The following is a 23,331-nucleotide window of genomic DNA, read 5'->3' as shown; positions in this document are numbered from 1 at the left end:
TATATAGAATATCCCTGGTGATATAATACTGCACATAACAGAAAGAGTATGTTATTGTTTTAGTAACAATGAAGTTTAAGGAAAATCATTAATCCGAATTTAAAACAAATTTGGATAATTTTTTAATTAAATTTTTGCTATTCAAGATTTTGTTTTATTCAACATTATATCACTCTCCTCGAATCGTGGTTTACATGTTGGAAGATAAAAATAAACGAAACAAAATCAAAGCACGTTACGTTCACCCTTCGTAGGGAATAATGTCCTGTTTCTATCTTCAATGTTCCGATTCCAAGATCTCAGGACAGTAAGTATTTGGATTCTTATCTTGACCGACAACTTACTTGGGCGAAACATATCAAATCTAAGCGGAAACAGTTAGATCTCAACTTTAAAAACATGTATTGCCTGATAGGACATAGATCTCGGCTTTCAGTGGAAAGCAAATTATTGATTTACAAATCAGTTTTGAAACCTGTTTGGACCAAGTTTTTTGTTATAATTTTTTTTTTTCTACGGGCTTGAATTGTGGGGTACGGCGTGAAATTCCAGTATTGACATACTTGAACGCTACTAGACGACAACACTACGAAAAATGCTATACATACCCTGGTACATTAGCAATAGCCTTATGTATAATGCTCTAAGTTGCGTACCGTTCGGTAGGAAATCTCTCTGCTCAGCCTACGTTATCAAAATCGTTTGGATCGGCACCCAAATTATTTGGCGGTCAGTTTATTGGATAGCACGGTCAGTGATTTTTAAAGATTGCTAAGGATCAATATTCTTGGTTTGCCTTAACGTTTCAATTAGGTGATTTTATGGTCTGGTTGTACGGAGTGCTCTTCTATTTCATTTTGTTGTTATCGTTAAGTCACCAGCCAGTCTGTGACTACTTAGTTCAACTATAGATCTTATTTACTTATTGTTCAATTATCCTGCTGAACAGATTGTAAGTTGCAGTGTCGTTATAATAATAAAAAAAAATATATTAGATTCCGATGATTGTTATTCACAAAAAAATCACCGAATTACGTAAAGATTTAAAATCAAAAATGTTTTTTTTTTTTATTCAGAAATATTGTGAAAATTATCTAAAGTGGTTTATTTGGTGTAAACATATCTTCTACGCAATAATAAAAATTTATTAATTTTGTGTTTTTTTTTTTTTGAGGCCAAATTGGACCACTTAGTCAATCAATTTCCAGAGTTCTTCGAAGAGCGCACTGCCTTAACCTTCCGGTTCTGCCAGAACCGGAAGGTACTGGGAGTACCTATTAAGACGGTCTGATCTTTGTTTCTGAATTTTGTTTGTAACCTCCACTGTGCATCTTTGGTTTTTTTTTGTAGAGAATATGTGTGCTTTGAGAGTGTTGTTTATTTTTGTTTTGTCGAAAGCGTTCTCGATTCTCAGTCCAGTTTCTTTGAGATACTTCTTAATTTCTTTAACATTTTCCACTAGTTTTATTTTCAAATTCCTGAGAACTAGTTGTTTCAGAATTCGGCGTTCAGGTATAATTAAAATGTGGAGAAAAAGAGAAATACTTTTCTCTTCTTTATCGCGCTGATAATCGAGACAATTTCATACTATAGGGGTTTCGTCAGTGAGAATTCGCCATACCCTATTCTTATAGTAATTTTAGTTTAAATAGGTTCTGATGATCCTGGGTTTATTTTTAATTAGTTGGTCGGTTTTAGCTTCATTTTTAATTTGATAAATTGTTTCACAGCGTCTCTGGAAGAATGACTGTCTTACAGTGGTGAATTTTAGAGGTATTGAAAGGAATTTTCAATTGTAGATCTGCCAGGTTAAACCTTATGCTTTTATAATTTTGGAGATTCTGTTTTGCCAAATGGATCTTTCTTTCAATTTGCAGTCGATGATTTTCCCTAAATATTTAAATTGCTGAACTAGTCTAATTTCATTCCCACTAGTTTTGATTTTATTTACGGGGAGTGTCAATGGCCATAATTTTTTTTTTTCATAAGAGATTCTAATCCAACTTTTTAGGTTATATTTTCGAGGGTAGAAATTTGTGGCGAACTTCATTCATGTTAAAAGCCAGGAGGGTAAAGTCGTTGACAAATTCTAAGCAGTTTATTTGAATAATTTTCCAACCTCTTCCAATTTTGGTTTTCGGAGGATTCTTATCCTGCCATATTTTCATTACATAGTCCAGAGCAATGTTTTATAATACTCCTATTAATATTTTATAATAAGAATTAAAATGACTTTTAAGATACTGAATTTTACATTTTATAAGTTTAAAGAAATATAAACAATAATTTTTGTTTTTTTATAAAATTTATTAATCTGCTTTTGCCTGTGATATAATTACGTTTAAAGTAACCTATTACAATAAAAGTAAATTAATTAAAATTTTACACTTAAGTGATAAACCATGTTTTTTAAACATAGCTTTAAATGTTTTTTTTTACAAAGTGATCAATTTGTTAAAAATAAGGTTTTATATTTCGCTTGAGATGGCTTTTGTTTTACATTGTTTATGAGAAAAACATTAGCCTCAGAGCTTTTCTTTGAATTCATTAATTGAGATAAGTATAAATAAACGTATATTTTATATCCTTAACGAATACACGCGTGTGGATCTAAAACTATATAATTTTATGTAAATATAATAAATTATGTCGTCGGATTTAAACTACCTACATTTAAATACGCGTATATTAATTCATATATTTATTTTTAGATTTTCATTAAAAATACATTTCACTAGATTGTAAACAAAACGTAATATTCATACTGTGTAACACATTTTCCGTTTTCATTTATTTATAATTATCTTAATTTCATACCACAGTATAAATTACAAACCGCTCTTTGATCTTGGAATAATTTATCACTAAAGTAAAGAAGATTTTTAACAATTTACTACGTAACATTTTGGTAGAAACCATTAATTTTTCATCTAGGATTTACAAATATGCATCTGAAACAGAGGAAATGATAAGTTAGTTAATATTTATGTTTGTAAATTGCTGCTTGAAATATATTCATTAATAACGATTATTTATAAAAATATAAAATTATAAGTAGATTTAAATAAATAAATTTGGATTTAGGATTTTAGGTTTCTGTGAAACTTAAAAAAAACTTAATGGTTTTTTTTTTTGTTTTAATTCAGCAATTGAGAAAATAGATTAGGAAAATTTGTTAGTTAAAATAAAAGTATATAACTTGATATATTAAAATTTTATTATATATATATATATATATATAATATATTAAAATTATTTTATTATATATAATTTGATCAGTACCAATTAAATATATATATATTTTTTTTCTCAAAATACACGTTTAAATTTCTTTGGTATCGATCGGAAACAAAATTATTGAATCATCAATAAATAAATATTAAATTCTAAAAAAAAAAATCCTTTTTATTGATAATGACTGCAGCATTTTTTAAGAGTAACAACCTTTTTTTTACTGAAATGGGTAGTAATTTGATAATTAATTAATTTGAAAAATTAAGGATATCAAATTTCATATTAAAATTATGCTAAAGTATTATAGCAGCTATGTCCAACCCGCGGTCCAATTTCCCTTTTGTGTGGCGCTTATAGATTTTACATAGATACTCTTTTTTATGCGCATTAGAAAATCTAACATCTATGTATATTGGATATGACTACTTAACAGCTTAATACAGTTTTCTTGGCTATTTTTTATATTAAACTTTTTACAACATTCATAGTCTTTAAGTTTTTTTAATTTATGGCGCACTCAATACAAAAGATTTCTATATTTAAAAGAATACGTTTTAAAAATAAAATGCATATGGTTTAAATAGAAATAAAAAAAAAAAAATTAGGAATAAAATATAAATAAGTTTAGCTAGATTTCGGGAATTTTATAAAAAATACCTTTATAAAAAAGTATTATATTAAAAAATAAAAATTGATTTTTGAAAAATATTGTTTTATTACACTGAAAACTGCATATAACATTACAAGGAAAACAATTTACTTAAAACAGGCGATCGGCCCTTTTATACCTCCTGTCTACGCGGCGTGCGGCTCACTTTACATTCCTAGTATTTTATTCGCCCGGTAACGATTTTGGGTTGGACATAGCTGTGTTAAAGTTTAAAGTACTTAACTTTTTAATACTTACCGGAAAAAAGCATGTATCTAAAAAAAGAGACAAGTTCTTAATTACAGCAACTAAAAAAATAATAAATATACGTAATAAAGGAAAATTTTACGAGGTTTTTTGATGCGTTTCCCACACCCGAGTATTATGTTTACAATATTTTCCATAGACAATAGATTTTTCTCAATAGCGGGACAATGGAGTTATAAGCCTTGGCCTGATTCAATTACCATTAAAGGAACGTAGAGTTATATAAAGTTCGAGTTAATTGAATCAAGTTTTACATACGTTGTAACGTTAATTACGGAAGTGTTTGTGTTTGTTTTCGTTTATTTCTTCTTGAATACCATTTACGGAATAAAGATAAAAATAAAGTATTTTTTCTGCAATATTCAAATAAATTTCAATGATGACGATCAAAATGTGGTATAATTAATAAACAATATTAATCATCTATAATGATGACAAAGTAATTGAAAAATATCATAAAATCGTTTATGCTGAATTGTAATATTTCATTTCAAAAATTTTCATTTTAAGTTATGTAAGAAAATTTTCAAAGGAATTTCTTTCATAACACTATTCTTTAGAATAAAAAATAAATCATGCCCAGTTCTGCGTAAGAAGACTGATTTTTCATAATTTTGTTTTGTATAATTATTTGCGCAGTAAATATACAAAACATAAATTAAACAGAAACTAAAAGAGGTATAACTTTTTAAATTTTCTGTTTATAAAAAAATTAGATTATTGTAACCATAATTTGATGAAATAATTAAAAATAACAAACAGATCCTACAACCGAGCATCAAGTTTAGACCCACTCACCAATGTGACTCACTACGTTAAGTGCTGTATGAGAAATACAGCAATATAAAGTCAAAAAACCTTATATGAGGTTATGTTGTCTGACCTTAAATAAATTGATAACTGAAGAACAATTCAACCAATCTTCATCAAATTTTCACATGCATAATGTCTGTCAGACGCACTATTACAGCAGATCTAAATTTCAATGAAATGGATTTTGTAATTTTGGAGATTTTTGGGCCACAACATTTTCAACGTTTTTGAAACAGTTGATCGTAACTCAAGGACGACTTAACCAATCTTCACAAATTTTCACTTGCACAACTTCAGATACAAAACTACATCATCTAAAGTTCAATGAAATTGATCTAATAGTTTTGGAGATTTTCGGGCTACAGATTTTATTCATAAAATCAATTAAATATATATATATATATGCTATTATATAAAGTCAATGAGGGTTTTTGGTTGTTCGGGATAAACAGAAAGAACTACTCTATCAACCGCAATAAAATTTTTATCCATATTTGTTGGTGTAACTGAGAAGATTTTTATATATATTTAATCTAGAAGAACCAACTGATCAATTGCTTTGTAATTTTAAGGATACATTTGTATTATATTGTGGAAGGTATTATACTATACACAGGTCGAGACCCTAGCTCCCTTGAATGTTAAAGTATTAAAAATATTCATTATTTCATTACCCCCAAGGAGGGTGAAGTTGTAAATTAAAGATATTCATTAAGAAAAAATAGATTAATTATTTTAATTCATTTTTGTATTTCTGCCTTCATGGCAAAGAAATAAGTTATGAATTTTTCGTCGTCAAAAGTGTGTGTACTTTAGTTACCATATAGCTATTCCTATTTTGTCTTTTGTAATTTAGTTTCCTTTTCTGGTTTCTATAAAGCCTGTGAACACTTTAATTGTTATTTATCAGTATTATTCTCACAATCACGAGGATAACGAACAGTGCGGGGGTCCAAGGAGCTGAGCCATCTGGGTAGATGGGAATGGCGACCAAAGCAAACTCTGAGGGTACCCAAGGTGCTGTCTACTTGCAACACAGGAATGGCGAGCGAAGCAAGCTCTGCGGCCCTGAGGCAGGGTCTGATGCCCCAGGAGGCTTCCAGGAGCCCCTGAGTTGGCTCTGGGGTTCACCTGAGCCGACCTGGGTTCTGAGGGTCCAGGTTGTGGCTAGAAGAGCTGGCTAGTATGTATATTTGTAGGTATAAGGAAATTTCATTTTACGCGAATGGTATTTTTGTACTCCTCATACCTCAAAATGCAAAGTAAGTAAAACCACCCAATACTTTCTTTGAAATCCCATCGTGTGACCGAAAGTAATACCGTACTTTTCTTTGAAAAGTTACTAATAATCATTAAAATCGGTCAATTTAATGAAGATTACTTGTAAATACATAAATATAAAAATATAGATACATACAAGTTCAATTGAGAACGTTATTGAACTCTTATTGAAGCCTTTTAAATACCCGTTTCTTATCATTTGATGAGAGGTGATCTTCATTCATATTTTTGTATTGTACTTCCCATCTAACAAGAGGGCTCCACCTCCTGGGCTTCTGCAGTATTTTTTATCCTCATACTTGTGGAAATAATACTGATAAACATTGGTTGAAGCCTGCAAAGTGCTCTTTCCTCCATTTCCCTCGTTCTTGATATACAAGTTCTGATATGTTCCTGCTCTAGACAAGCATATCCCTTTTACCAATACACTAGAGTACTTGGTGTCTTGGGAAGGGGTCATTGTAGAAAGCTGAAAATCAGATATATTATTAAACGTATAGTCTATTACTTTTACATTGAAAAAAGATTTGAGTCTCAATAATAAGATGAGTGGTTGAGATAAAAAAAGGCTCACAACAAAGTTTTTATATTTTCCTGGCATTGGTTACATATTCTTATGTAGTGGAAAAATAATTATATAAAAATAAAATAATTACCTAACATTTTTTTGGGATTGGTGGTAATTTAGGAAGTTTTAAAGTAAAATTATCATTATACATTTAAATAAAACAAAAAGAAATTTTTTTAAATCAAAAAATCTGTTTTTAAAATTTTCCAGCTCCCCACCTACAAAATCAGCTTCCAAGAAAATTGTGCAGAATGGAGATCGGTCTAGCTGGATGTGGATGTAGGATTAAAAGTTAAAAAATGAGAACGTAAACGATCACAGTTAGGAAATGCTATCTCTGGTAGGTTTGTGCTCATTCCTTTATTATTAACCCAGTCAGGATTAGCGGCTCTGAACACACAATAAAAATCGATGAATTGTGCTTCTCTAGGTGGAAACATATTGTAGGTCTGATCTATCCTATTCTTTTAGTTTTCAGAGGTGTTTGCAGAGAAACGGGCAGGTGTTTCTTGTATGCTGCATCATAAAGGTCTGGGGAAACACCTATAGAGGTGATGACAGCCTGCATTCTATCCAACTTAATCACTATATTTGACAGGTGAGGGCGTACGAGGGATTATCAAAAACACCCCTGGTATTTAGTATGAATACTACAGAATCAGTCATTAACAGGATTTCACTTATCCTATTATGAGTTGTCATACTTAAAAGGATTGAGTCACTTAACAATATTCAAGCAACATTCAATAATATGGTACAAACAGAGCAATCACAGATTCCTGTTTTTGCAAATTTACATGGAAAACCTGTCACAGTGTGAATCTGAATGAGGAAATAGTACAAGACATAGTGGCATATTTCCCTTATAACTAACAAGTGAGTGGTATGTTTGATTGCAGCATTAGTAATAGTTTTACAGGTTGCAAGAACATTCCAAAAAAATACAATAATACGTTGTTTTTGATAGAAAGGATTTATGAAGTATATTGTTACTTCTGATTTCCATCAGTTAACTATTTTAAAGAATAAAATTATTTTTAAATATTTACATCGATTACCACCTGACATCATCTATCATTCAAATATCTGGGATCCGACTGGAGCCATTATTCTCGAATAATTCTGTATCATCATTCTACATAATTATGATCAGTAGATATTACTTCCTTAAAATACTTTTAGTTAGTTACGTATTATTAAAAACTGTATATACAAATAGATCCAATCTGGCATCTACCCCATTTTAACAGATACCTTGAGTTTCATACAGACAACTGGTTGTATGTTGGACCTTCATTTTCATATAAATTATCAGATATAAATTAATAAGGAAGTATTAATTTTTTTATTGTGTCCTTTTTATTAGTGTATTAAATTAATAAGTGATATGATTTTTATCACATTTTAAAGAATAAAGAGGGAAAAAGAAAAATCAAGGTGTTATAAGAACAGATCTTTCAACATTCCACTTTGGTAGGGAAAACATTTTAAAATAAGTAATCGTATGGTGTAGATAAATCATACAATGCATCTTTAGTTATGTTATTTTATCTTCTAAAGTTTCTAAAATAAATTTACTTAATAATTTTTCTGCATCCACAATTTATTTTCCAACTCAATAAATAAGTGACCATTCATAAAAAGCTAACAGTCCTCAAAGCAGGGTATAAGTCAACATGCCATAGATTTCCCCACTGTCTTGGAAAATATTGTATTTAGTATCTTATTTAAGTATCTATTAACTGCAAATACTTATAGAAAAATATCTTTAATAAAATTCATTAATCTTTGTTAATAGTTTTGTGTTGTATGTACTCTTAAAGCTTTTTTATTAGTTTAGAATTATCTTGAAAATCCTTCACGTGTAGTTTAGTAAGAAAGATAAGATATATGAAATGATAAACTGTCCGATTTATTTTTTAAATAAAATTTTTGTAAAATTTTACTATTTACAAAATTCAAGTTTAGACAGTTTATTAATCTTAAAAGTTTTATGAAATAGTTGGAGAACAAATATTGGAATGCCATTTTTTTTGTAATACGACAATGATTGAAAAACAGTACAAGTAGATTTTCGGATTTTTTATTTAATTCTAACGATTGCTTTGATATAAATAAAAGTGAAGGACCGTTAAAAAAATTTGGCCAATCAACTTACAGAGTTGAAAAACGAATTCAGTATATGGTAATGGTTTGCTATCTAGCGGTAGTAATGAACACTACAATCATGTTGCGTGAAAATTATTATGTTTACTTTATTTCAGGCGTTGTAAATTATTTTTTTAGAATTAAAATAAAATACTTATGTTAAAATTATTATTTTAATTAATTTATTGATGATTCTTTTTCACTGACAACAGAATATTAGTTTATATTAATTTCTTTTTTAATTAATTTCATTATTAATATCATTGTTTTTTTTCGAACATTTATTTTCATTTTTTATTGGCTTAATACTGTGGGCTATATTTTGTGTATTTTGTATAATAATGTTATTGTAGGAATCTTTACTTCCAGATGTACCAGCGTATTGGAGCATGCCAGTAGCATTGAGGTGAGTGAAAATTACTTATTTTTTAGAAGCTTGCACCTATTTAGCCATGAAAGATTATTACTTCAAGAATTCTATGAATTGTTATAAGGTTAAACCTTATAACAATTTAAAAATCCTGAAATAATTTAAGCAGCTTCAATAAGATGTACAGGATAGTTACAAATAATATTGCTGTTGTAAATTGTTCCCATCTTTAAGTGATTAGGAAACATTTTTTCTATATTGTCAAATAAGTTTGTTTTTATAAATTTCATATATTTTAATTGTCCTAAAATATTGGTTTTTGTGTAATACATAGCTCTTTATTTGTTATTTATTTACATATTGTCATTAATTTTTTTATATGTGTGTTCTGTTTTGTATTATCATTGACTACACCATGCAAGTTGTATATATGATTAATAAAATCTAAAATCTCAGTGCATATGAACAATATAAAATTTATGAATGTGCGTAATTAAAAAAAGATAACTTAATTGAAATGTATTATTCAACTACAAAGCTGTTTCTCAACCACCTTATGATAGGTCACTTTATAACAGTCCACCGATAACTCCAAGGAGAACCTTAAGTAACTATTTCCAAAAAGATCTTCTGGAAGAACAGTTTCTGAATAGTTTGCAAATTAATTATTTATCATGTTTAAATTCATATATTTTGGATTTAAAAAGTCATGCAATCCAAGAAGCTTTTTTTTAATTGTTTGATAAAATGTTTACTGTAATCCAGCCAGTAGAGAGTGTTTCGGCTATGATAAAAGTACTTTTTAGGCGTGGTTTATTGATAATAATTGATTGATTATATTATAAAAAATGATACAGCAAAGAGATTTATTTTCTCCCCACTAACAAACCACTACCATGTAAATGATTTTTGAAAAAATGCAATTGATAACAGGCTAGGATAATCCTTGATTTGTTTTCTTTTGTTAGATCATAATACATGAATATAATTGATGATAGATGAATACAATTCATCTGATTTTATTGCAAACTCACAAAAATTAAACTACCCAATTCACAATAGTCATATTTTTTTCAGGTGCCAAGAATCTTGTCACCTGTTGTAATATTTTTTATTAGATATTGTATAAAATGGCTGTCTTTGATGAGGGTGATAAGTGGACGTTAGAGCCCCCACTTTGTGAAGGAAAACTTTTTAGATACAGCGAGAAGCCAGAGATACAATTTGAAATTAAGAGGCTTTAAATGAACAGAAGAGTAAAACAATTAATTCAGAATCTTGTAAAAAGACAAACTAGATGGTGAGCCAAATGTTCTTCAACATCCATATTTATCAAATTACAGGATGTGAAGACGTTAAAAACTGTTCATGAAGACAAAGATTGTAATATATAAAACAGACAATTGGGAATATAGGATTTAGTAATCTTTCTAAGGTTAAAAGGGTACGTTTCAATATTTCATAAGTAAAAAAACAAAAAATTCTTTTTAATAATGCAAAATAACAATAATTAACATTATTATATTTACATTAAATATCACTTCTGTTATTAATAAGTTGTGTGTAATTAGTATATTAAACTTTAATTAGACGAGGTTAGTGAGCGAAACAAGCGTAGGTTATGTAGATGTATGTACAATTCGTCAGTACATGGAATCAATATAATCTAACCAAACATAATCTACATTCGCTATACTCATCTAATTAACATTAAACATACAAATTATATAGATTAATTTGTGTATAAAATTTTGGCTGTGAAATTCCAAAAATGTACCATTAAAGATTAACATCATTACAGAAAAGAATGGAAAATAGCGTTTATCCAGTAAAAGAATAAATAAAAAAAATTGATGACCGGGGACAGGAGTGTTTGTAATTACAATTTTAATGTGTTTAATTTTTTTAAATTGAAACACTAAATATAGAAGATACAACTAGTTGCTAGACCTTCATCAGTTATTATTAGATAATCCTCTCTGTTTTTCATCTTAATAGAACAGCAAAAGTATAAACACAAACATATTTATGCTGTTAGTTATGAAAATAAAATAAAATTTACAAACATTTCAGTAAGAAACTTAAAATTAAAAAGTAACTTAAAAATGTTAAAATCTACAATAATTTATTATTATAAAAGCTGATGAAATTAAACTATATCTAAAAATAGTTTGTCTACTAGGAGAATTAGTTACAGTACAATACCTTGATCTCAAATCTATAAATATTTTTTGTATTCATTCCAATAAAAATGTTTTTCACTAATAAAATTTCTTAGAATGTGTTTATTTAAGTTTTAAAAATAAAGTTCGGCTGTAAATCTCATTAAAAAACTTCCTGGTACTAGAAATAGTTCATTTAATATTAACGTATAATATTCTTTTTTGGTTTTAATTTTATTTCTTCTTTCTAAAAGTATATTTATATATTAAATTTAATTTTTCAAAGAAGTCTGTACGTGGTGTTATCGAATAAAATCTAATTATAAACTTTAACACTAACCTATCCTACAATTCTAAGCAACTTAATTAAAGAAAAATAACCTTTATGCTACTGGCAAATGTTTACAGTGATTTTTTTTTAATATTTAAAAAACGCTTTAGTGGATAAAAATAATGTAATATTTTAATTTGTAACATCAAACCTATGTCGCTAAATATAAATTATGTATGTTATAATTATTTTATACTTGCACAATAATATTCTAATTAATCAAAACATTCTTTTATGTATAAATACCACTAATTCATCATAATATCTTCAGAATTACTAGTTAAATTTGTTCCTTTGACAATGAAGATGTTTGTTAAGAAAATGTCAGAGATTAAAGCTTAAACCACCTCAGTGAGGGTTTACGTTCAAAATTGGCATGTTTTATTGGATTAATGATTAAAACATGTACCAAGTTTGTAAAAAACTCCTTGGTTATGTCTTATTGATCAATCATTGGTGTAAAATGTACAATGGAGGCCATAACGTTTTTATTCTACTTGCTGAGATCAGCTTAGAACCAAATTTTATGAAATCTATAATTTCTCTTCCAAGATAAAAAATCTAGAAAATTATATTTTCAATATAAAAAGAATGCTTTGTATGAAATAAATCTTCCTTTTTGGTATGAATAAGAAAGTAAAATTGACTCAAAATTAAATTAAAAATGATAACATGGGTATCTTGCAAGTTTAATATAAAATATTAAACTATTACCCCATGTGCGTAATATAAATTATATATGTGTGTACAATATAAATTTTATTATCTTTTTTTGGATGATTAATTCACCATATAAGCTGGAAGCTTGTGCATCGAAATATGAAAATTGAAATTTTGTAGTGTATGAAAAATGTCATGCCTGGCTAGAGGATTTAAATTCAGTTCCTCCTGATGAAAGACTGTTTTATCATGGAGATCTTTCATTTTGTGTCAGTTGAGAAATATTTCAGATTTTACTTACCGTTTTTATAAAAGGTGTTCCAGACCATGTAGAGATGACTGATACTTTTATTCAAATAGTTTGTTCCCTTCATGTTTATTTTGGTACCTTTATATACAGTATATAGTAATTTTAAGTTTTACTTTATCTGAATGATGGCAGAGGATTTGTATGTTGCTTCAATGACATTTAAGTTTTACTGGCCTCCAGAAGAAGAAAACTTTTAAAGGATTAGTTCAGTAATCAAAATATTTCAATTTTCTCAGTGTAACTGAAGAGATGTTATAGGTTCAATACTTATACAAAACAAGGAATGATAATGTTTCCAGACCTGGGGTTTAACGGGGTTATGAATTTGATGAATTTATTTTAAAAGGTTATGAATTTTTGTTTTCTCATAGTCAGGGTGAATGAATAAATATTTTATTCAAAATGATACATAATTATACATTATGTTGGGTACTTCATGAATATGTAGATGTGTTACTATGCAGGTATAAAAAGAATTGCTCCAGCACTTGGCTGGAAAGATCAAGGGACCTTTAATCAGATCAGAGTCACAAAATACCTTCTAAATTAAAAAAATAAATAATATTATTATATGGAAATGATATAATAATTATTATGGGATGCATTAGTAATCTCTCAAATGGGCACAGTGCCATCTAGAACATGAAGTCTGGATTTAAAATTATGCATCACATTAATTCAAATTATCTAATAAATATTGTTACTAATGGCTCCTTTTTTAAGCTTGTTAGTATATGAAGTTTGTATATTATAATATTCATCATAAAACAGTGCTTTTACTTAACAACTTTTTAAAACATTTTACCTAATTTTTAGTTATTTGAATGTCTTATAAAAATTATTTCATAAAAGTTTTAGTTTTCAAGTTAAATAATTAATTTCAGTAAATTAATTCTGATTAAATAATTTCTGTAAAAAAAATCTAATTTCGTATTGCTGTATCAAAAAAAAAAATTTCAAATGCTGTCATCTTTATAATAACAAATATATACAGTTTGGAAATTTAAGTATAGATTGAGAGTTTTTCTGAAAATGTTAACATTATACTGAAAAAGTGATACAGATTTCCATTTTTGAATGTTAACAGTTTTTAGATTATATTAGTACAAATAATATAAATGATTATCATTCAGCTGTATTAATTATTAAATTATCTAGCATATTTTTTGATAAAATGTGCAGTCATCATAATTTAATAACCCATGGGAATTATATTGTTTTAATGATATTAAGTAATCAGTTTAAATCTAATATAACAATAATGATGTTTATCTAAGCAGTACTACAATTATTCTGTTATAATTTGTTACAGTGAGATAGTTTTATAAAGAGTGATAAAGTTATTCACTGAAAGTAGTAACTAGATTATGACTTGATTGTTATACATCATCAAAGACTACCAAAATTTCTGCAGCAGGTAAAATTTCTCTTTTTCATGTAAACTTGTTTTATATGTTATACTGATATCTTTTTATTTAAATGAATAGCTGATTAAGAAAATGGAACTTATTCTTATTTTTTAATGATGACAATTCACTATGTATCTAGTAAAATGATTTTAAAAATAAATGCAGTAGTAAAGTATTAAAATTTCAAAAAGTTAAATTACATTATATGCAATATAATATATACATTTCCAAATGAATAATAAATATTGCTTGATAAATAATTGAATTAGAAACTTAGAATGGTATTGAAAGACATCAAATGCAAAAAAAAAAGTTATATTCTAATCTTGTAGGATTATTCAAATGAGTTTTGTTTACTAAACCACTTACTGGTTTACTACCTAGGTTTCAGGAAACCTTTCCTCTCATGAGTAGTTGCAGTATGTATAATGTATTGTTTCTCACAGAAAGTGTCAAATTGATTGCCTTACACTATATATTTTTTTTTTTTTTTTTATGGCTATGCTGTATATAAAATACCAGTAGGACTAGTCTGAATAGCTTTTTCTGTAAGCCTTACAGACAGTCCGGTTTTATGAACAAAATCTAGTTAACAATTGACATTTTTTATTGTTTCTTTAGAAGAATATCAAGATTGTATATGGATTTGTGATCTGCATGTTTGAAATGATTGACAAATACTGATTCTTTAAAGGTCTTTAGATTCTAAAATAGCTTTTAAAGTGTACATTGTATTTTTGTTTCAAGCTGAGTCCTGTTTGACACATGTAGAACACTGTGGGAGTTGAAGCAATTCAGTTTATGTTCCAAGGTAATGTGTTCAGTGGTAGTGTTCTGTATGTAGTCTTTTTATTCAATATTTTGTTCTAAAGATTTCTTTTTTTTTTAATTTGTGAGACATTTTCTGTGAATTTATGTGCATGTGATAAATGTATGTATATATTATAATAATAATAATAATAATAAAGAAAAAAATTAAAGCTGTGTTAAAGAATCTTAAGGGGTAGCTTCCATATATAAAAGGGAGTCTCGAAGCATGGCACGTATAGTGATGGGAGGTACCCCTGTTGACTAGGCTGCCTGGGCTTGCCTGCATGCAAGAGTAGGGATGTAGGGGTGTATCCAATGATGACATGGGGAACCTTCAAGAGTGGACTGAAGGCTCCAGACATGCTTTGTGCATACCCTTGACCCCGTGGTCAAGGGTATGCACAAAGCATGTCTGGAGCCAAGTAGGTCTGGGCTGGGAAGGGCAGCCTCTCCGCTGAGAGGTTCTTTGGCCTTCCTGAACAGGTGGTATTGCTCTTATGATGCGCGGGGGGGGGGGGGTCAGGGACCCTGAAGAGTTACATCCTACAGGACTATTTATAGGGAAGAGTCAACTGCCACAGCATCCTGGGGCGACTGATGCGCTGCTTAACGACACTTTTGGTCACCTCAAGGGTGCTCAAATAAAATAAGCAAGACAGGTAAAAGGAGATTTTTGGTATTGTACAGACTTATCTTTTCCATTCATATACTTGTGTTTTATTTTCTTTAATTTTAAGATTTAAGAATTAAAATATAAGGGCCCTTTATACCCTTACATATGACAACACTGATGGTGATATTAACCTCTTTTTAAGAATGTGATGAGAGCTAATGACCTTAGAAGTCGATGCTTGCAAAACACAAAATAAAAATAAAAAGTAATAATAATATAGTAATTTTTAAAACATATCTCATAATGGTTTTCTGTAGTCACTTTTGAAAGTACCTTCAATGACTGGGCTGCTGTTACCACAATGGAGCCAGCTCATGTTGTGTTATTGCTAGTGGTTTTTGAATTAGAATGCATATATGTAAATTTTCAACTACATTCTAAATAATGTAGTTGAAAATTTGTGGAATGTGAAGTATGTATTCATTTGTTTTATAATTTTTAGTGTTTATATATTTTGCAGTATGTAAATATGTTATGGTGTGTGGTGTGTAAATTACAATCACAATCTCATAAGAATGTGAGTGTGTATTGATATAGTAATGTTAATAAATATTGACATTATGTTATTAAGGAGAGCTTTTAAATGTGTTTGAAACTGTGTTCCTTTTGATTTATATAGAGAAATAGATGGTAAGGTCAACGCTACCATCACAGAAAGAAATTAATAAATACTCTGTTTTATAATAGCAGAAAACTAATAATGACAGATTCTTTCATTTACATCACCTCTAACCACTCAACCTTACATAAATTTTCTGTTTTTAGAATGATAATGTAGAGACTGTATTACACGAAGGCCACATAGAAGAATTCAGCAGTATAAAATATGTAGATGATACAAATGGACATAACAGTTTACTTTTAGTAGCATATTTAAACAACTTATTCATAACACAGAATGACCCAAAATAAAATATAAATAAAAATAAGAATAACAAAAGAAAAAAATATATTAAAAAAAAAACATGTTTTATTAAAATCTTCTAGATGATATAAAATTCCAATGTGATTAAACAAGTAAGTAGGTTTGGTTGGATTTTGGAAGCTTATTGTAATCTATTTATTATTATAATAAGGAACTGTAATCTATTTATAACAATTTTAATAAGGATTTTTTTAAAACTTCCATAAAACATCCTATAATAGTGGATAGTTTTATAACTGAGTAAAATTATTTTACAGATCAAATGATTAAACTTGTAGGATATTAAAATGTTCCAATTTTTATTATCTATATGATTATTTTTTGTGAAATTAAATATATGTAGGAATGAAGGTTTTTTTTTGGCTTTCTAAAGTTCTTCAAAAAATTTCTTACTTTCTAAATTAATGAAAATGTTCTTCATAAAATATTTTTAGAAATATTATATAGCTTTATTTTAAAAAAAAATTACAGATGACATTATTTTTAATGTTCTTTGTATCTACTTTAATTGTATAAAAATCTGTGTAGCATATGGTTGAATTTTTATCTGTATTACGTTTTGTTTATTTAATATAATGTTTCAAATTTAGATTGAATGTGTTTTACTCATTACTTTAATGTGTGCTAAGTGTACAACTTGTATTTTCTGATTAATATCTTTGTATAAAGATTCAGTTTCTTTGATTTGATAATTTTCTGTTAAAATATTTTTTCTGTTATGTAATATTTTGTTTTAGTTCTTTGTATTGTGGCAGAATGTATATCCAATCAGCCCATTTGAGTGTTTTAGTGCAGTTACTCGAGTAAAAATTGTACATTACTGGTTGTGTTTCATGTGTATCATGTGATTTTGTGTATTTCATTAATATTATAAATATATACATATGAATGTTTGTTTATTTGTTTGTTCTGTATGCGTTCCTATACCATTCATCTGATTGTGATGAAACTTTGGTGAGTTGTGTGCATGCCGTGAATGTTTCTGAATTAGTTTGGACCCACAGATGGAGCTGGGGTCGAGATATTCTGAAAAATTGTATTTATGGTCCATTTTGGCTCATATTCAGAATATATATTAGTTATGTGAAAAGAAATAATTTTGTAAAAAATGGACCTGCTAGGTGGTGCTGCGTTGAGATATTTAGAAAAGTTGTATTTATGGACCGATTTGGCTCATATTCAGAATACATATTAGTTACGTAAAAAGAAATATTTTTGCAAAAACTGTACCTGCTAGGTGGTGCCAGTGTCAAGATATTTATAAAACAAACAAATATACAAACAGATTTTCTTCTTCTATATGTTATGCAGGCAATGTTCATATGTTTGTCTGTTATAGACTAAAATACTACTGAACCGATTAATGCGCTGGAAAAAATTGGAAAAGGGAAAAAAGTAAAAAGGGCAATAGTGAAAAAGGGGAAAATAAAAAAGCGAAATAGGGTTAAGGGGAAAAGGGAAATATGGAAAAAGGAAATAGGGAAAGGTTAAATCTTTCAAACTTCTGTATTGTTCAGTTTTTTAATGTGTTATCAAACTTTCAATTGTGTTCATTTAATCTATATATATATATATATACTCAAATCTAGCAATAGCGAAGCGAAGCATTTTCGGGCCTGCTAGTAGTTCTATAATTTTAAAATTACACAGCTAAACATGTTATTCAATAGTTTTTTTAAATTTTTTTAGAGTTATGTATTTTTTTATCCATGGTATTTTTTATTGTGCACATTTTGTGTTTTTTTTTTTTAATATAGTTATGACACCAACATGTACTAGAGATTTTCTTGTGTTTAGTTCTCAAAGTAGTTTTCTATTGACCATTTCCATTTGATATTACCGATAACAGTTAATATAATGAGTCCTTTTTTTTTTAATTCTTTCTTTATACTTGTACAATATATGATTATATATTGTACAAGTATAATGTACTTAAGCTTAATGTCAGCAGCCATCCCCCAGTTTATGAAAAAGATACAAAAATCTTTGTACAGACCTGTGCACTTCACAGTTTCAGTGGTGTGGTGTTTGGCTGTTGTGCGCATGTGCACATAGGAAGCTGCATGCGAGGCTGCGAGGAAGAGAGAGCACTTTCACTCCTGCAGTGTTAACCCTGGCATGCCCTGGAAAGTAGTTTCTTTTTTACTTCATGTGTGTGTGGAATGTTCCTTGTTCTTTCCCTTTTCTAGTTGGTGTAGGGAATATGAAAGTGTTTTAAGTTGTTTTTTCAGTAGTGTTCAGAAGGTGGTGAAAAGCAAGGGCTTTTTGATTGCCAAATCTGTCCAAAAACACACCGGAAGGGCGAAAGAGAATGTAATTAGTAAAAACTAATTATGTATTTGTTTCTGTGTACATAAAAATTTTAATTAAGCACCATTGGACTATAGTGTTTTTAAACAGACATTTTATTAAGTTATTATCCAATAATACTAAAAAATATTATTTATATTGACACTTTATAATTTATTCGGTTAAATATTATTTATATTGACATTTTATAATTTATTCGGTTAAACCGAATACAGTTTTTAAGCACAATGTGCTTAAAAAATGTGATAAAGTGTACAATTAAATTATTATCCTGCTGCTTCCATTTATTCTATTTGATTCATTTTTTCAGTTCTTTTTTTTTACAGAAAACTTTGACCATGGCCTTGAAAAGTCGCAGAAAAAATTTTCTGGAGCAGCACCCTCACCAATTTTAGCTACAAACTGTCACTGCAGCTGACAATGGTTTCTGCATTGAATGATGCAGCATGTTTGTACTGTGAGGTACGATTGATGAACATAATCCATTGAATTTTGAAAATATTATCTGCTTTGGATGCGGTAAGATCAATGATTGAGTGATTTTTTGTTGTATTCTTAAATAAGTAAACTTTAGATTGCAGAAATATGTTTTTTGTTTAGGAATTGTCAGTGGTTTCTGTGCAGCAATGTTTTCCTTTCCTTACAGCATTGAGGGATTATCAGTTAAATAATTATAAATGAAGGGGAAAGGGATTACACAATATCAGGAACAGATCCTAAGATATTCTTATGTAAGAACCCTAGTAGAAATTTAGTCTTTATACAAAACCAAGCTTTTGGTTTGTAGGTTAAAACAATTTTTTTATATAAATTTCTAATTTCAAAGAAGTTGTAAATTTTTTTCAAAATAAATAATCTACTAAACATAATAAATACTGTGAAACCTTTACTGGGATGTCTCAAGGTACCTATAATTTTTCTCACTTAAAGAGGTTTTCCATTTACCCAGTTTCCCAAACAGCCAGGTTTTTGTTGTTGTCGCATTTACAGAGGGCCCTACTCAGAGAGAAGATAAAAATGAACCTTTTTTCATTTATAGGGGTAAAAAATGTTCAATAAAAATTCATATTTTAAGTATGTGTATTGCAAATGTTATACTTTTATTCTTTTTATGAATTTAAATAATAAAAACTTTACTTTCACTTGTTTTTTTTATCATACAAAACCTTTCAGTTTAGAGTCATGTAAAAGTAAATGTGTTCAGGAAAAATTTGATAAGTTAGTAAACAAACATGTCAGACCAATAATCAAAATCACAAATTAATAATAAATTGTCTGCTTGTCCTAAACGCCTTCCCTTGTAAGAGGAAACATCTTAAAAATGAAAATTCTGAACAAAACAGAGTTTAAAAATTATTCACAGAAATTCAACGCATTAGTGTCGTCAATGACAAATTGTGAATCTATGACAATTTTACATAAAACTTACTTATACTTATTGTAACTTTTCCAAATTAAGTGCACAAATGAGCACTTAAAAATTACCGTATATTATTTATTACTTGCTAAAAAAGAAAACCCCGTTTATCAACAAAAACACTTCCCTTGATTTTGTTTGTATGAACAATGGTGCGTTGGTAAAATACAAATTTTCATCCATTAAAAATGATTTAACAAATTTCTTTGTGTAATCATGGCAGTAAAGAATTATATTACTCACAATATTTTACAATGTTAAATATATAAATCTAAAATTGGTCATCAAGTAAAGTTATTAAACTGATACATCAGATAATACGAAACATGCCTCGTTGCAAAGACACGATCGCGCCGCGGAATCATAAAATGATCATATAAGGCTTTCATCATTTATATCAGTTTGGTAAAGTCAAAACCATACTGATGACAAAATTACAATCTAATGTTAGTGGCTACTGGACTAGCAGATTGAGTATAACTTTCGTGAGAAGTTTGGTTAGTAATGCTATCTATTGAGAAAAATATAATTGTATACTGCTATACTTATTGTCGACTACTTAGCGTACGTTGTACAACATACAATAACATTACTACAACATTACAATAATTTATTTTGTCCACCAACATTGTTTTACATTTTTTCTGTAAATACAATTAAATAAATATCGCAAAAAATTTATATAGCTTTAATAAAATAAATAGAAAGCCAAGCCGATAATATTATAGTTTAAATTTCGCAGAACAACATAATCAAATAATAGTGAAAAATTACAGAAGAAATATTTCTAAGAAAAGCTATCGGTTGATATTATAGTATGCTAAATAGGTTAAAGTTTTATATTATATTTTACCTTTAAATTATATTAATTAAAGGTAAAACATAATATAATTTATATATTTAAAATATAATTATAAAATATAAAATATTTATAATATAAATATAATTTATATTTAAAATATAAAATATAATTTTATGACATTTAAAAATATAATTTATATATTTACTTATAATTTTAATAAAAAATTATTTAAATGTAAACTGATATTTGTTCAAATGTAATCATGTTTATATTTTTATAAAATATAAACAAATTTAACTAACTTCTAACTTGTTTTTAAGACTAAAATCAACATAAAAATACACTATTTTCTTTAACTTCAAAGTTGTTAATTTTAAAAGTTACTAACTTAGTTGTTAAATTCAAAGTAGCTAAATTAAAAAAAAAAAATTATGTTGTATCTTGCTTTTTTTGTATCAATATTAAAAATATGGTTAAAAAACAAATTTTGGTTGTAACCAGAATTAGTAGGTTAAGTAATAAACCTTGTAAAATATTCAATAGGGAAATAATTTTCAACAATACCTCCACATATGATACCTTCTCATATTATGATTTCTATTTCTACTGTTTAGCATTTGGGAATCACCATCAGGTATTACTTCAGGGGATGAATGAGGATGACATGTATGAGTGTAAGTTAAGTGTAGTTTTGTACAATCTCAGGTCGACCATTTATGAGATTTTTGGTTAATTTAAACCCAACCTCCGAAGAACATCGGTATCCACAATCTAGTATTGAAATCCGTATAAAAGTAACTGCCTTAACTAGGATTTAAACACTGGAACTCTCGACTTTGAAATCAGCTGATTTGTGATGATGAGTTAACCACTAGAACAGCCTGGTGAGCTTGCCTGTACAGTCTACCCACTGAACTTGTCACACTAATACCTTTGTAATTTCTACAATCCAATTTGTCACCTTTTTTAAATACAGATGTTATATTTCTTAACTTCCATTTATGCAGAATGTTGTCACCCTTAAGACCAGCAGTAAAAAAAATCAGCAATTGCTTCCATCACCACTAGAGGAGCATTCTTAACCAGCTCAATGGGTATCCTCCAAAGCCCTGGAGGTGACCTATTTTTTTTCATACCCCTCAAAGCATTCTTTACCTCCACTTATACACTGATTGAACCAAAATTCACCATTTCTGGGGCCTAATCTATCTCTCTAAATTCATCTCTTTCCTCTGACAATAGCTATTGGCAATATGTTTTCTACTTTTCAGTTCTAATAATTCTATCCTTAAATTCTTTCTGGTATCTATTTTCATCAAATTCAAAATCCTCCACACCTCTCTTGATCAAGAGCTTCCCAAAAAACAATCATTTTATTACATGTTCCTTCTCAAAAACCATTTTTCACCTTTTTAACTTTATAGTAACATCTTAGATAAGTTTTTCTACCTTCAATATCCGTAGAGTGCAACCACTTTTGATAAGCACTCGTCTTTTGTTCCATCAAGCCACCAATTCTTCAGACCACCAATAATAATTTTTCTTCCTTTAAGTTTTTCTTCCAATGCTTCCTTGGTGGTTCCCGCAAGGAAGCATTGTTTTATCCCACTGGAAAGATCTCATTTTCTCTGCTAAGCATAATTTGTAAAGAAGACTGTGGAATCATCCCTCAAAGAATCCAGATTGTACTTAATATCATCTTGCAAATTTCCCCTCTCAACTGTGACGGCATCTTTCTGATTTACATATTTACATCTAAATTTCATTGCAGCTCTACCAGAAAAAGATTTGATCCACATATAGCACCTCTAAAAACTCTGACATCCTGTACATCTGTCTTTGAGTTCTGTTTCATCAAAGCATAATCTGTTATAGATTACCCTTCATAGGCTAATGCCACGGGTACTTATAGATGTCTTTGTGTTCATAGAAACCATTCTGTATTCTCAAGTTGAACTCTTCACAGACTGCAGTCAACTTTCATTCATTATCATTTATTAGATTTTCACCATACTGACCAAACTATCTTATCAATGTATCACCAATCTTTTTGCCCACTTTTCCATTAAAATCCTCCATGAGCAACAACAGTACTCTCTGTTGTCTCAACTTGGATAATACCGATGTCAGATTATCATAAAAACAATGTTTTATATCTGCGTTTGCATCGTCATTTGGTGCATATATGCCAA

General features: G+C 28.5%; 1 protein-coding gene across 5 annotated transcripts in view; it reads left to right on the top strand.

Moving 5' to 3' along the window:
• Window positions 1-9,088: 9,088 nt before the first annotated feature.
• LOC142330190 (protein yellow-like) overlaps window positions 9,089-23,331 on the top strand; it is a 118,814-nt gene continuing 104,571 nt past the window's right edge. The window contains exons 1-5 of one of the 5 annotated variants that reach the window (XM_075375305.1): window positions 9,089-9,366; window positions 14,106-14,210; window positions 14,950-15,013; window positions 16,451-16,702; window positions 19,247-19,439. The gene's annotated coding sequence lies outside the window, so the exon portion shown is untranslated. The remainder of the gene's footprint in view (window positions 9,367-14,105; window positions 14,211-14,949; window positions 15,014-16,450; window positions 16,703-19,246; window positions 19,440-23,331) is intronic. The other 4 variants (XM_075375310.1, XM_075375306.1, XM_075375307.1 and 1 more) reach the window with 4 other exon arrangements.

The sequence above is a fragment of the Lycorma delicatula genome, chromosome 9 (genome assembly GCF_047948215.1).
Source record: "Lycorma delicatula isolate Av1 chromosome 9, ASM4794821v1, whole genome shotgun sequence".
Classification (NCBI taxonomy): domain Eukaryota; kingdom Metazoa; phylum Arthropoda; class Insecta; order Hemiptera; family Fulgoridae; genus Lycorma; species Lycorma delicatula.
Note: the sequence above shows the minus strand (reverse complement) of the source record. Positions and strands in the feature narration are given on the sequence as shown.